This window comes from Eptesicus fuscus, chromosome 22, assembly GCF_027574615.1.
Source record: "Eptesicus fuscus isolate TK198812 chromosome 22, DD_ASM_mEF_20220401, whole genome shotgun sequence".
Classification (NCBI taxonomy): Eukaryota; Metazoa; Chordata; class Mammalia; order Chiroptera; family Vespertilionidae; genus Eptesicus; species Eptesicus fuscus.
The window spans coordinates 42,813,204-42,828,431 of NC_072494.1; positions in this window are offsets into that span (position 1 = coordinate 42,813,204).

The window sequence follows — 15,228 nt, forward strand, 5'->3', positions numbered from 1 at the left end:
ACCCTTGCCTTCCGGCGTATCAGGGGCAGTGAGGGCCCTCCCCTCGGGTTGGCCTCTGTGATATCCCCAACCCCGCTGTGCTGCGGGAATTTCTCGAAAATCTCATCTGTCTCCTGAAGACTCTCACCCGAAGGCGTGCCCCTCACGCATGTCTCTCACGCCCTGAAGGATGGACGGCAAACAGGCAGACTCCGTGGAGTTTCTCAGCGAAGGAAAGGCCGCTTGCACCCCCGGCTGCTCGCTTCAGGCCCGTTCTCTCCCCCGAGAGTGCTTCCAGGCCTTCAGACCAGGGGGGTGTCTGACCGCCGGCTCCGGCCCTCCTCCCGCCACGCCCCGGCTCCCGCCTCTGAGTGAAGGTCTCCTCGGGGCCGCCGTGCAGGGCCTGGAGCCGCCCAGCGCATCTCTCAGAGCAGCCACGTCGGAAGGCACCTGTTGCCCCAGAACCTGCCACCAGTCCCACACCCCCTCTGCGGCCGGAGGGAGAAGGCTGCCGGGGGCGAGTTCTCCCTCAGGCCTCGTCCCATCGGCCAGCCATGACCACCAACACAGCCACCGGGACACGTGGGTGCCGAGACCCGCGTCCTGTCGGGAACGAGGGCTGGCGGTTCCCAGATGCACACACACAACAGCTACTTAGACGGCACGGCTTCCTCCCCCGCGTGTCCGCGCGCTGAGGTTAGAGCCGGCAGAGGGGGCCCTGCCTGCGCTTCATGTGACAGTAGGGCCCGGGCGGTAAGGGGAGGGCACAGTCGTCCCTAACGCCTCGTCCAGCGCCGGGAGGCTCGGGAGCGTGCTCCGGGAACCAGGCTCCTGGGGCCCAACACCCCACTCCGAGGCTGCAGTTCACTGCTGGCCTCGGCCACGGTGTCTGCAGACCCGAGGGCAGTTGCGGGGAAGAATGACCAGCTCTGCACGTGGTCAGGGGCTCCCGCAGAAGGGGGTTCGTCCTGACCGACTTGGTTGGCGCCCTGCCAGGCGGTGACGGTTTTACCGCAGCGAAGGAGTGGGTTGTGAGGGGTGCAGTCACCCGTTCCCAGCCAAACCGGTGGCCGTGCCTGCCACCTGGGGTTTCGATGGCCGGGCGCTGTGGCCGGGCGTCTGGCCAGCGGCCTTGGGGGGTCCCCCCAGAGGCAGGAGCCGGTCCTCCCTCAGTGCGGCCACGCGGGCCTCCGCGTGCTCCGTCCTCCACGCTGCGCTCCTCGCTGTGCTCTGTGGACAGACCGCCCGCTCTCCTCCGCGTGCTCCCTCCGGTGTAGCTGGGACCAGCACTCGTAGGCTCGCTGGGACAGTCACGTGGCGTGCACATCTCCCGAGCAGGTAGGACTGGCACGTGCCACTTTCTGCCATGTCACCCGCTCTGTCCACAGCTGGCATGCCCTGGCACAGCGGGGCCTGAGAGGTTAGAGCGACAATGACTCACGGGGCAGGGACGTGTCTGGTTAGATCTGCCTGAGGGTGGCCTGCCTCCCGTCCTCACTCCGCTGTCTCCGGGCCCCTCAGCCAATGCCCGCTCCCTCTTCCATAGGAACCCGGCCCTCCACAAAGGGCTCCCAGCCCCCACGCGGCTCCTGGGGCCTCCCAGCCCTGTGTGTGGACTCATCTCTGCAGCCGGGGCCGCGGCTTCCCTGGAGCAAAGCCTGCATCCCTGCTCCTGGGCCCCAGGCAGCCTCTCTCCTTGGCACCCGCACATGTGCTCTCCGCTGGACACTCACGTCAGAGCCGCCAGCAGCCGAGGTTTCCAGCGATGGTTAACCTGGACGTGCTGCAGAGGCTCATGGCTGCTGGGGCGGGGGGCGGGGGCACTAGGTGCCTCAAAAATTAGGGAGCTGTTGGCAACCCAGTTGGGGAACATGGGTGTCGGTAGGCCACCCAGTGTTGACCGTATGTTCCTTGTGCTCAATTAGGGAGACGGACATTACACGAGTATGTGAGCCTCAGGAAAGGCGGTGATGGGTTGTGGTGAGTGTGGCCCTGGCCCTGGCTCAGAAGTTTGCGGGTTGACTTCCTGGTCGGGGCACAGACCTAGGTTGTAGGTTTGATCCCAGTTGGGGTGCACACAGATGTTTCTCTCTCACATCAATGTCTCTCTCTCTCTCTCTCTCGCTCTCTCCCCCCTCCCTCCCTCCCTCTCTAAAGGTCAATGAGATCACATCATCAGGTGAATATCAGAAAAACAGAGTGTGCTGAGCACTGAAAGGGAAACCAGCGAGGCCCGGTGGTGGAAGGAATTCCCACGCAGGCAGGAGGGCAGGCTGCGGAGGCAGTGCGTCCCAGGGAGCTGTGGCGAGAACGAGCCGGTGTGCCCACATCTGGAGGAAGCGTGTTCTTGTCAAGGGAACAGAGACAAGTCCCTGGGAGGGAATCAGCCTCTGTTTCCCGGGACGGCATGGCCTGTGCCAGGGCCCCGGGGGCTGGGGGAGGGGCAGGATCAGGCCTGCAGGTGTGGTTGCTTGGATCGGCAGGTCTGAGCGCTGACCTTTCTCTCCTGGGAATTTGGAAAGGAAACAACGGAAGGTGTTTCGGGTCCAATGGTCTCTGCAGAGGGGGGCCGTTAGCTGCGGAGCCGGGTGGGGCGGGAGGAGGGGCTGCCTGGCTCCTGGGAGGAGCAGCCAGGGCGGCGGCGCTGCAGAAAGAGCAGAGACAAGGGTGCGGGGAGCAGCCCGGCAAGGCGGACACGCGGGAAAGTCCTGACTGCTTTTAGCTTCTCGGTTCCAGCACCTTCCACGCATCCTGCTCTCGCCCTTCCTGCACACACACTGTGTGAATGCACTGAACTCGTTTAGTCCGTCCACCTTCCTCGCTTAAGCTCACCCGAATTGGATTGTATTACTCACAGCTAAAACCCTGTGCGTCGATGGACATGTGATTGCTCTGTGTCTGAGGTTCTTCGAGGCAGGTGGGTAAAATCACGCCATCTCCCGCAGCCAGTCCCAGCGAGAATCACCTGTCCACACGGGGTCTCTGCTTTCATTTCGAGGAGCAGCTCAGAGGCTCAAAGGCTAAGAATTAGACCAAAAAAGGGGAAAAAACCCTCATGGCCACAACCAATGCCTTTCACATAAATGCTTTGCATGCGCCACAATGTGTACATTCTGTGCTCATGCTCATTGCGCCCATTGTTTTCAGATTTTGTCCTGTGTTTTTTCATAGTATTTCTCTCCCATCGCAACAGCTTATTAACAATCATCAGGGATCTGAGTACGTGAGAGATTAACCATTTCCACTGCCGTGTCCAGACTAAACATTTCTTAAAAGAACCATGGATTTCCTTCCTTCCTCGTTACTCTTTTCATCACTTTAATGGGAGGGCTGGTCCTTGTCCTACTTGAAAGCCACAGCTTTTCTCCCTGTGAGGATAGCGCCCGTGTACGCGCCTGAGTTTGCGGACAGACAGACGAGGACTCAGCGAGCGAGTCCGCTCTCTCCCGTGAGAGGGGTGAGGAGCTAGTCGGGCCCATCAACCTCGTCCTGAAACTGTGACGCCCCCCGGGGATTTAAGCATTTCACTGGCAGCCGCTCTCACCCGGAAGGCCACGATCACCTACGTCGGAACGCTAGGCTGAGCGGACGGATAGAAAGGGGGACGCTCCGCACAGCTGCTCAGCTCGGAAGGCAGGTCCGCAGTCCCAGGCGGGAAGTGAGCCCGCCCAGCCCGTCAGTCCGGCCGCACGAGCCTACAGAACCCCGTGGGTTCCGAGTCCCCCACGGAGCAGGGAGCAAAGCACCAGCTCAGCGCCGAGTGCGCCGGCAGCGAGGGTCGTTAGTTCACGAATGGGGTTGAGCTTTGGTCTTTAGCCGCCATCTCGCCCGCACTGCTCCGGTTATTACCGGTTTCTGCTCCCTTTGCTCTTCCCCGGGTCCCTGACCGAGCGCGGCTCTCCTCCGGACGCGTCTGCACCCTGAGCACTGTGCAGTCGGTCCCTGTGGTCGGCCACGCCCAGGTGCCTGCCGATCTTTCTGGAAGGTGCCGGGCCGACAGGACTGGACTCAGGGCTGCTTTGTCCTGTGATTTTGGCTCACTGACCGCTGTCCCTGGGGAGCCAGTCTGCACTAATCAGGCTCAGCTTGGGGTGTGGTTCCCCTGGAAACCGCGGTGGCCCCGCACCCCGGAAGTGAGCTGGCTGGCGGGGGCGCAGCCTGGTGACCGTGCTCGGTGCGAGGCTGCGGGCTGCCCTCCCACGGGCCTGTGCAGCGCCACTTCTACCTAAACAGGTCGGGGCGGTGAGCGCGCGAGGAGCCACGCACTGTGGGGCAGGTGCTCCGGGCGCCACCCCTCCTGCAGCCTGGGCCGCAGTCCATGGCGAAACCTGCGGGGCCTTTCAGATTCTCCAGGAGGGAAAGTCGGGGGTTTCCCACGAGCCCGGGCAGGGGCAGCACTGCCAGCCACCACGTGACCACTGCGGCCCTCGCTTCTGCTTCCCACCGCCCTTGTCGCCGCGATGTCCCATGAGGGCACCCACAGCGGTGGCCGGCGCCGACCCCCTCCCCGCCGTCCTGTGTCCCGGACACGAGTGGCCCCGCGTTCCCGAGCCCGGGCCGGCATCACTGAGAACCGTGCCCTTGAATGTGCCCGTTCCCTTCCGGAGAATCCCTCCTCTCTGTTTTGGAACAAATCACATGAGCAGGTGACACACTAGGCCTCTGACGCCTCGTGAAGTGGTGACGTTTATGGAGGAGGTCGCACTTCCCGCCTCTTCCCGCAGAGCTCGGCGTGAGGTCCTGGGCCCCGGGCTGAGGAACAAATGAGGGGACAGGCGTCTTCGGGCACAGGACCCCACTCCCGGGGACATCTGGGCATCGTCACGGGCCCAGGCCCTGCGCCTTCCTCTCGCCCGTGGGGCGGTCTTTCCCGGTGGATTTTGGGGGGAGTTAATGCCCGAACTCCCGAGACCCCCGATCCTGTCGGCGCCTCAGCGTGTCCAGCCACCGGGGGAAATGGGTTAGACTCCCGTCTGCCCCCCACCCCGATGTTGTGACTCTTTTACGTGCCACATGTTAGTGGATCCTTTGTCCTCAGTTCTCCTTTTATCCAATGGGGTGAGGACGGCGTGGCCCTCTTAGCGAGGGACGTGAAGAGCCGTGAGAGCCTACGGACGCTTGGCTGGCTCCTGGGCCCCCGGGCTGCCTCCTGGGGCTCCTCGACCTCGGCGCTATGTCAGGTGAGCGCGCTTCTACTGAGCGGGACACAGCAGCGTCCAGTGCCCCGTCCCCTGTGGCTGGAGTTTGTCTTCATTTGTGTTATTTTCATAAGAAAGCCGGCTCCAGACCCCAGCGGCCGGCCCGAGTTGCTGCAGACAGGACTTGGTTTTGGTTACACATCTTTAACCCTTTGCACTCACTTGCTTTTTTCTCGATTCCTTTATTCTACTCGGGATTTAATTTTTTAAATACCCCAGATTTTACAAAGCGCGGCAGTAGAATAAAAAACTGGAGTTTCTTTTCATACAAACTTATTTATTTGGATTTTTTTATATTTCAAATTATTGATACATTCAAAGAGTAATTTTAATCTCGACATCCGAGTGCAAAAGGTTAAAGAAGCCAGTCGAGGTGGCTGGACACAGTTACGGGGGGAGTCAGAGTCGCTGTGATGGGAGCTGATGTTCCTGCGTTAAGTGTAAATCCTACCACGCGGCGTGTCGGCCCAACCAGCACGCATCACCGTCACGGCAATGGTCGTCGGGGCAGGGATGGTGGGAGGATGTGTTAACCACGGTGTGGGGAGTGCAGATGTGGGCGCGGTTTGGAACCTCTGCTCCGTACACCTCGAGGACCACGCCGCCCCCCAGGTTTCCCAGACAGCAGTCATCCCGAAACCTGGCTGGTGTACCCGCACACGGGGTAGCGTCCATGACCGCCGTTCGGTGAAAAACACACCGATGGGCCTATCACACACCGACCTTAAAGCACCCGTTGATTCCCTAAGACTCACTCATGTGAGCTGGACGAGGAAGGCCTGTTTCGGACTCTGTTCCCCAGTTATGAGGTCTGTTTCCTCATTTGCTGGGGAAGAGACACTGTCGCAGATGTCAAGCGTGGCCTCCCCATTCAGCCACTCTGTTCTCCAGAACCTTCTGGGGGAGCCCCCGCAGAGGATGGCGGGGCCTGGAGCCTGGTCCTGGCACCCATGGCACTGCTTGCTTCTTGGCCTGGGATTAGCTTTGCAAAGGGCGGTGTTTAACTGCCCCAGTGCGGTCTGCTCTGGCGGGGCCTGCAGTCATGTTTGGGGAGCACAGGCCGTGCCTGACTGCCTCCTTCATGGACCAGGAGTCTCGGAGAGGCGTGAACATGAGCCCACAGAGGCCCCAAGGAACAGCGGGGTCTGGCCTGTCCCCTGGAGAGGCCAACACGTTGTGGCTTCCTTCCTGGGGACACGGGGCCTAAAGCCCCAAAGCGTCCATTAGGCAGCCGAGTGCTCTCTGCTGGTTTGAGAAAGTGTGTGGATCCAGTTTCCTGTGTGTTGGCTTTGCTGCTTCAGGTCCCAGGCTCCCCAAACACCCCTCATTCTGCTGTTCTAAAAGTCTGCAGGGGGTTCTCACTCTGCCAGCCTCCCATGCCGCGGGGATGCCCACAGGACGGCAGAAAGCAATCAGGAATCCAGCGGCTGAGACTGGGCAGAGCTACCACGGAAATGGCGTTTACGTTAAGACTTGGATGGATATTGTTTGTGCAAAGCAAGGTCGGAAGCGCGTTGGGTGGCGGGTGGGGAAGAGGGTGTACTGGGCAGAGGGGTTGACTGTGAGGAAGGAAGTGATGACACAATTAAAAAAGCGAAGAGTTTAGAGTGGAGGACACTCAGGGCAGGGTCCAGCACAGGGGAGACGTTGAAGGAGGAAAGTGTTATCTTACTTCCCTTTGCAAAGACCTTTCCGGCTGCAGGGCGGGCCTTGCAGAGAAGAGGGTACAGAGAAGAGGGAAAGGTGCCACCATTTTCTAGACAAGAAGTGAGGTACCTGGTCCAGAGTGATGGCCGTGGAGGTGGGAAGATGGGGACTCATTGGAGACCCAGCTTGGAGGCAGAATCTGCAGAAACTGAGGTGGAAAACTTGGTTTTTCTCATGAGGCAGAGGCAGGACAGGTGCTGGTCTCTGAGGAACTCTGCCCCCAAACAGGCGCCGGTGACCTGCAAACCGCAGCAGGAACTCAGCCAGGAGTGACTCATTTCTTTGCGTAAGTGCCTGGAGGCTCTGTGCTCAGTCGGGCACCCTGGCGCCTCCCAGGCGCTGTGAGGCTCCGGGCGCACAGGCAGCAGTGCCCGTGGGCAGAGTCCTCTGCTTGTGCCGCTCGGTTAGATGTTTTCTCCAAAGGAAGGCCTGGCCTGCGGCCCGGACGGTGGGAAAGGAGCAGTGCCCCTCTGGACGCACCTGCCCCAGGTGCAGGGCTCAGGAGCGTCCCGGCGGCTCCCGAGAGCGCGGCTCTGCTGCGGCCTGAGACGGGCTGCGGGACGCGTGGTCCCCGGGACGCGCTGGAGAGCCACCTCGTGGGGCTTCTGTCTGAGGCCGGCCGTGGGCGCCCTGACCTGCGGCCCCCCAGTTTTTCCGAAGGACACAGACCCGTGACCGCTACGTTGAATATTTTATTTCCCACGGATACGTGAGCTGTCTGTGTGTCTGATGGATTCGGACAGACACACGTTTCTGTACCAGATGTGTTCCCAGGGAAATCGAAAAATAAAATCGGGAATCTCCATACATCCTCTGATCTGGCGAGATTTGGCGGAAGCAGTAACTTCACTGCGGGGCGGGGGGCCGGGGGGGGGGCAGTCAGTGACAGTCCGTGGCACCCAGTGACTAAACTGCCGCCCTCGGCCGCCTCCGTCACGTGTGCACAGCAGGGGCGGGTCCGGAGCCACACAGACAGAGCAGGCTGCATCAGGTGGCGGGGCTGCAATCTAGAACAAAACCAACAGCCAGAAGCTTCCGGCTCCCGGCTGAAGGCAGAACGTCTCCGTGGAGCCGCAGGCTCTCTCCCAGCTGCGGGCTGGGATTGCGGAGGGGCAGCGTCGAGGCAGCTCTGGTGGCGAGTCCCGTGCAGTCGGAACCCTGGGCTGGCTCGGTCCCTGTGGAAGTGAGGCCCTGGTTAGGGAAGATCGCCTGTGACTAGAGTGGGGCATGGGGAAGTCATGAATTGGAGCTCACAGGCCCCAGATGACCAAGCTCTCCTCCCCGTAGGAGTAGCCCTCCCCGTCTGAGCACAGCCCCTGAGGGGAAGGCAGCTGCTCGCTGGGGGCCCGACTCCCCTGCAGACCCTCTCCCACCTCATTTCCTGCAGGCCCCTCGCTAGACTCACATCCTGCAGACCCCAGAGGAGCGCGCAGTCAGGCCCAGGAGATCACAGACCCCGGCACAGCGTGATGTGCCGTGTGAATCGGCACCGGGAAACGCGTGGACATGGGCTCTAGTGCCTGAACCCAGGGAGGCGGCGTGAAGCGCTCCGCTGGTCAGTGAGGGGCGCCAACTGAGATGCGCCCGTGGTCTCCAGCCTCTGGGAGGGGCTGCGCCCTGATTCTCCGGTGGCCGAATCTGACTCCCCGAGAAGCTGGACCTTCCGGGTGAGGCCCCGCGAGACAGGAATGCCGGTGGCTTCGTCGCGTCTGAGCTGTGCCCGCCCCTCTCTGCCCCCGCGGGTGCAGGAGACATGCCCTGGTCGTGGTTTCCCCGAGGCCACGGTGGCAGCGGGAGGCGCCCTCACCAGATGGATCCCATGAACTTGGGGGACGACCGGGCCCAGAGGGTCAGGGAAACCTTAAGGTCAAGGACGGGGTGGAGGAGCTCAGTCTAATGGGCCTTGAGGCCCAGACACGGGCCTGAATGCTTGACGCCGAGAGAAAACCAATGGTGGCTGCTCGTCCTTGAGGAGCGTGCGGAGCGTCGGAGGTCACTGAACTCCCGTGGCCGCGTTCCTGACTCCTTGTCCACTTCCCTGGGCGGAGCTGTGGCCTGGCGGGGCGCACACAGAGCTAATGTTCCTGTCACCTGTGTTTGGCTTTATGGGCAAGACCCTTGGGTGGCTCAAGGAGCCTTAGGGAGGCAAATGCCCGTTGGCCGCGGGGAGGAATAGGGCGGGTCACGGGGCTGGATCTCAGCTCCTCTGCCCCTTTGCCAGGACGCTGTTCCTCCTCTTCCCTCCGTGGGGACTGTGGGCTCCGAGCGCTGTGTGGCCGCTGGGTCCGCAGGTGCCGTGGGAGTGGCACCAACCGCTGAAGCTGTTCTGAGCAACGCATCGGCACCTCTTGTCTGAGACCACGCAGGGTGTGGCACGCCCCCCAAACGACGCCACAGACTCTCCCCTCAACGTCGCCGAGCTAAGTCAGATGGCTGCCCCTGACCTGGCCCTGCGATGGCTCCCGGGCTGAGGTCAGACTCCGGGGCTGCGGGTGCTGGAGAGAATGACCACATGGTCTCTTTCTTGGTGAATGAGGAGGGTCGGAATTGAGGAAGGGCTTCAACCGCACCGGGCCTGGGGGTGTCCAAAAGCGGGGGAGGAGGTGGGGACTTGCTCACAGAAGTAAGACAGTAGCCAGGGTGCCAGAACCAGGTGGCACGTCCAGGCCCACAGCGCCACCTGGGGACACATGGCACCACTATGGGGACACATGGCACTCCCCTGGGAACACATGGTCACGCTGGAGACACACGGCACTACCCTGGGGACACACGGCACCACCCTGGGGACACACGGCATTACCCTGGGGACACATGGCATCACCCTGGGGACACACGGCATTACCCTGGGGACACACGGCATTACCCTGGGGACACACGGCATTACCCTGGGGACACACGGCATTACCCTGGGGACACACGGCACCACCCTGGGGACACACGGCATTACCCTGGGGACACACGGCACCACCCTGGGGACACACGGCACCACCCTGGGGACACACGGCATCACACTGGGGACACACGGTACTCCCCTGGGGACACATGGCACTACCCTGGGGACACATGGCACCACACTGGGGACACACGGCACTACCCTGGGGACACACGGCACCACCCTGGGGACACACGGCACCACCCTGGGGACACATGGCACCACCCTGGGGACACACGGCACTACCCTGGGGACACATGGCACCACCCTGGGGACACATGGCACCACCCTGGGGACACACGGCACTGCCCTGGGTGCTGGAACCAGAGTGGCGCATTCAGGCCAAGGCGCCACCCTACTGATGCGCATTAAACCTCCTGCAGGAGCGGCTCCAGGGCGGGGGGTGGACCGAGACTGAGGTGAGAACTCGGCGATGTGGGGGGAGCGAGCCGACGTCCAGAACAAGGGGTACAGGGACCGGAGGAAGCAAGTGGCCGTGGGCGCTTGCCCTAAAGAGAGCACCGGCCGCACAGAACGGGTGCGTGTGCGTGTGTGTGCACGTGAGTGGGCGGGTGTGCATGTGCGTGTGCATGTTCACGTGCACGCATGCTCATGTGTGCGCACATGTTTGCCGGGGAAGTGCGATGTGACAGGCTACAGCTTTTGCTCCTTGCTCACACCCACTGAGGAAATAATAACATTGCAACGAGTGAACGAAAGCAGGCCACTCCCTGGGACTGCGGTCAGAGGAGGCTTCCCGAGAGAGCACTGACACGGACCAGGAATGTGGTGCGAGTGGACAGGGCGCAGGAGGCAGTGCGGGAGGGAGGCGTTAGGGCGGAGTGGCCATGGGGAGAGCCGCGGGGAGGTGGGGCCGCTCAGGGGGCGGGGCTGAGGGTGAAGCCAAAGGAAGGAGTGGGCCTGGGTTTGAGGTCACCAGTCTTCCCTGACCGTCGGTTCTGCATGTCCATCTCACGCGCTGCTCCTCGGTTGTTCTGTGCATCTTGACTTCCACGATGAATTAGAAGGTTCTAGGCACTGAACAGACTACTACTAGTATTTTGACTCTTGGAGAAATTTTAAAGATTTCTTAACTGTCATCGCCACAAACGAATGCTTGGTTTTGTTTGTAGTGAGGCTAACAAGCTAAGACGTGTTTGAGCTGAGTTCACACCATGTGGCCTTTCCCAAATCCTGCATTCTCCCCAAACACAGTGACACCCCCCCCCCCCCCCACTCCAAACCTCTGGCTCAGTTCCCCGGTGCAGGTGCCACGCCCTGAATTGGTAGGTGCTTCAAGCAGCAGGCCGGGGCTTTGCACCTGGAGACACACAGCTCCATGGAGCGCGTGCCTTTGCGTGGCCGCGTTGAATTGTGCAGGAGCGAGGCGGGGACGGGAGCGAAGCCCCTTGCGAGAAGCCGCCCGTGAGCGGTGGCACTGTGTGTGCACAGACTTCCTCGGGCAGCGGCGACGACGACTCCTGGTGGGCATTCAGGCGGATGCTGAGGGGGCCATGCACGGGAGGTGCGCAGGCAACCTGGTGGCCTTCCACGCAGGCTGCTAGTGGTGTCTTCGCCTAGGATGGCGGCATGGCGGGAGCGGGGCTCAGCCCTCACTGCATGGCTCCTGCGACGGAGGACTCAGTGTCCCCCGCATGGTCTGTCCTCCGATAATTCTTGCCCACGGCCCGGCAGCTGGCCTAGACCCTGAGTGCAGAGGGTTTTTCTCCCGGAGGCAGGAGTTTTCTCCCCCAGTCAGGTCAGCAAAGCAGGACTGTGACACTCCTGCGTGTTGTCTGTATGTATTGTCTGCATGTCTGTGTGTATTGTCTATGTGTGTATATGTTATCTGAGTGTTGCTTGCCTGAGTGTGTTGTTTATGCATGTGTTGTTTGTGTGTTGTCTGTGTGTTGCCTGTGTATCTTATGTGTGTGTTGTCTGTCTATCCTATGTCTGTGTTGTCTGTGTATCTTGTGTGTGTTGTCTGTGTAACACACACGCATGTGTGTGTGTGTGTGTGTGTGTGTGTGTTGCTTCTAAAGCCAGCAGGGAGAGGCCGAGTGGAGCACTGGAAGGCAACATAAATGATTTAAGACCCAGTGGTTCTGCCAGGGAAACATTGAAGACGGAGTCTAATCCTCTCATCTAACCCCTGCCTTTAAAAGCTCTGAGCGAGGAGTTGACTCAGCACGTCAGAGGCAAGAAGATCCATTGACCCCGAGTTCAGTGCTGAGAAATTGAGAAATGTTCTTTTTAATGTCTATTCAATAAATACCGCGTCCACCTTGCAAGGGGCTGCACAATCCACTGCCAATCCATTACGGGATGTTCTCGGGGCTGACAAGTTGTCCCGAGACAACCATGGCCACGAGATGAGGTTGGCCCTCGCTGTGGCTGTAAATCATCGGCCACCGCGGCTCAGGCCGGGGACACCTGCACCGAGTGTGCGTGTCCTTCCCGACCGGCGCCTTCTCAGAGCTCACGCTCACGGGAGACACTGCGGCCCAGACGCTCGCCGCGCGGCCGAAGGGGCCTCCTGGACCAGGCCCGCGGAATGGGACGGGCATTCCGTAGAAAAGGGTTTCGTGGGCCAGTCGGCTGACGGAACACTGACCAAACTGCAGTGGGTCCCCAAGTCGCGTTGCTTCATTATGACATCGATGAGGTGGACTCAGTTCTGGTTTCTATCCATTGGCCTGTGGCCAATTGGGCTTCTTATATGTCGTTTCGCTTAAGCAAAGCCACAGAACCTGCCAGGAACGGGCTGCCTGGCCTGGCTCCCGGCACCCGCTCCCATGAGCAGCTCATTGATCGTCGGCCTCAGGAAGGAGGGCGCCGCACCCGGGCGTTGTCAGCCTTGGACCCGCGAGTGGTCGGACGAAGGGAGAAGTCTCTGTTGGGACCAGCCGTCCGTAGAGCACACGTGAAGGACGTGTGTCCACCAAATGGGCCCTTTCTCAAAGCAACTAGAAGAATCTCGCAGTCAACCTTGATTTTCTGTTTTGTGTCTGAGAAAGTGCTGGAAATGGGCTCCGCTGGACTCAGGAGGCAGATTTATGCCTCCCCACGGAGCCAAGCGGCTGCAGCCGCAGATTGCGGGCTGAGGAATGGGAGCTCCGGGGAGCAGGGCGGTGGGGCACCTGGGAGCAGCTCCGCAGAAAAATGAGTCCACCTGCCCCGCCCCCGCCCCGCCGCTCCTCCGCCCGCCCCTGGGGACAGTGTGCGCAGCGCTGCGCCCCTGCGGCGGACGGAGATGCTTTCTCCCTCTTTTGCACGTTCGTGCCCCTCTCCCTGGACACCTCCCTACGCAGGTGAAGGGTCATAGCACCCGTCTCCGTTCCTTTCCCCCGTGGCGAATGACGGGGCGTCCCCACTGCCTTAAAGAGGCCGAGCCAGGGAGCAGGGAGGGTGCGGGCGGACTTTACCACAGCCTGTGCCCCAGGCCTGCTGCTGGGCTTTCATTCAGACCTTTGCTCACGGCCTTCGGGGCAGGTGTGAGCGTCCTCCGTCCACAGCCCAGGGAGGCAAGTGACACCCAGGAGCGGCACCAGTGAATGTGGGTGAATTGCGCCTGGGCCTGCTGACCTCAAAGCCTGCTGCACCCCACGCAGGTGCACCCCATGCAGGTGCACCCCACACAGGTGCAGGTGCAGGTGCAGGTGCAGGTGCAGGTGCAGGTGCAGGTGCAGGAGCTGTACAGGCAGCCACAGATTCCGTGTGGCATCATCTCGTTTGTATCCTGACAAGTTTTATTAAATCAGCTTTCAAAGCAAAAGGGGCCGCCACTACCCAGGGACACGTGGCAGGCCAGACACCAAAGGCAGAGGCTGGACCCTGCCCCGGGACGGTGGCAGCTCGGCTGGGTTACAATACGGTTGCTGGGTTTTGTAGATCATGTTGGCCCGCGCATGGCGTCCTCCCGTTTCACCCTGGAAGCCGCTGTGGAACAGGCAGACTGTTTTCTGCGTCCCGACGAGGAATAAATAGGGTCTCCCGGCTGAGACAGGCTGAGATTCAGGACGGACGCCATGTGGGCAAGGCTGAGAGGCTGGTGGTCCTTTAACTTCATCCTCAGTAGGCGCACGCGGTAGGTCCCAGAATTATCCCCATTTCACAGAAGAGAGCAGCGAGGCACAGGCAGCTGAGGCGAGGGGTGCTGGAGCTGGCGTCCGCCCTCCTCAGATCCCATGGCCTCGTGTCCCCGAGGGCCTGGCTGCCTCGCGAATGCACAGCCTCCAGAGTCCCTGCTCCTGATGCGCACACTCTGTCCCTGCAGTGGGGCTGGCAAACGTGGGAGTAACCCGGGCACCCGATTCCTTCCCTGGAGGAAACGCCCCTCAGCAGGTGCGGGGACGGTCACGTGCGCACAGCCTTCACTGCCGGCGGTCGGTGGGCTTCTCTGGGTCCCGTGTCGCTCCGGGTGCAGTGAGATCCTGTCGTCCGTGACTGTGGTGATCCTACCCGAGGATACTTTCCCATTGCTTTTTTTTTTTTTTTAAAGAGACAATGAAAGGGAGGGAAGAAAGGGGTGTGGGGAGAGAGAAACATCGATGTGAGAGAGATACTTCTATTGGTTGCTTCCTGTGTGCACCCTGACCTGGGCTGTGGATCTAACCTGCTACCCAGGTACATGCTCTTGATCAGAATCGAACCCGAGACCCTTCAGTGCGGGGGAGGGGAATACAAGGGGGGCAACGCTCTAACCACTGAACATGCCGGCCAGGGCAATGGGTTTCTTTACATCCGAGTGCAGGTGAGTGTCCCTGACTGACCAGGGGAGCCGCCCTCCCTCAGACGGCCTGCTGGGGATGGCATGCAGCCCCAATCGGCCGGGCCTGGTCCTGGGGAGCCGGCGTCCCAGGGTGCACCTGCCATGGACCCCGGCGCGGTGCTCGCGGGGCAGAGCAGCTATTGTTACGATCGTCACTTCATCTGGGGCTTCGCTCTGGGGCTTGGGTTGAGCCCCGGTGACGGGATGACCGCCTCCTCGAATCTGCACTTAGGATGCCTGGCTCCCAAGGCTGCGGCCAGAGGACGCGCTTGCTGTGCAGGGCAGCCAGCTCCCGCGCTCCCGCAGCCTCCCTCCGGGCCTGCGCCCACCATCCGCAGGGAGGGCACCGCGCCGCCCCTCACTGAGGAAGAGCCGACCCGGACGAGCTGCCGGGCAGCGGGAGGCTGGACGTGGACAGGCGCCACTGCCTGGCTTCCTGCTCAGAGGCAGGCCCCGGTCCCGGCCCGGCCACCACCCTTGCGGCCATGGCGGTGATGGTGTGTGAGCGGGCGGTGTCCCTGACAAACGGGTGAGCAGAGGCAGCTGAGCACCTGCGGGCCAGGGCGCCCGGGGCCGGGCGGGATCTCGTCCACTCACGGCCCTCCTTCCCAGCGAGGAGGGGCGGTGGGGGCAGGCGA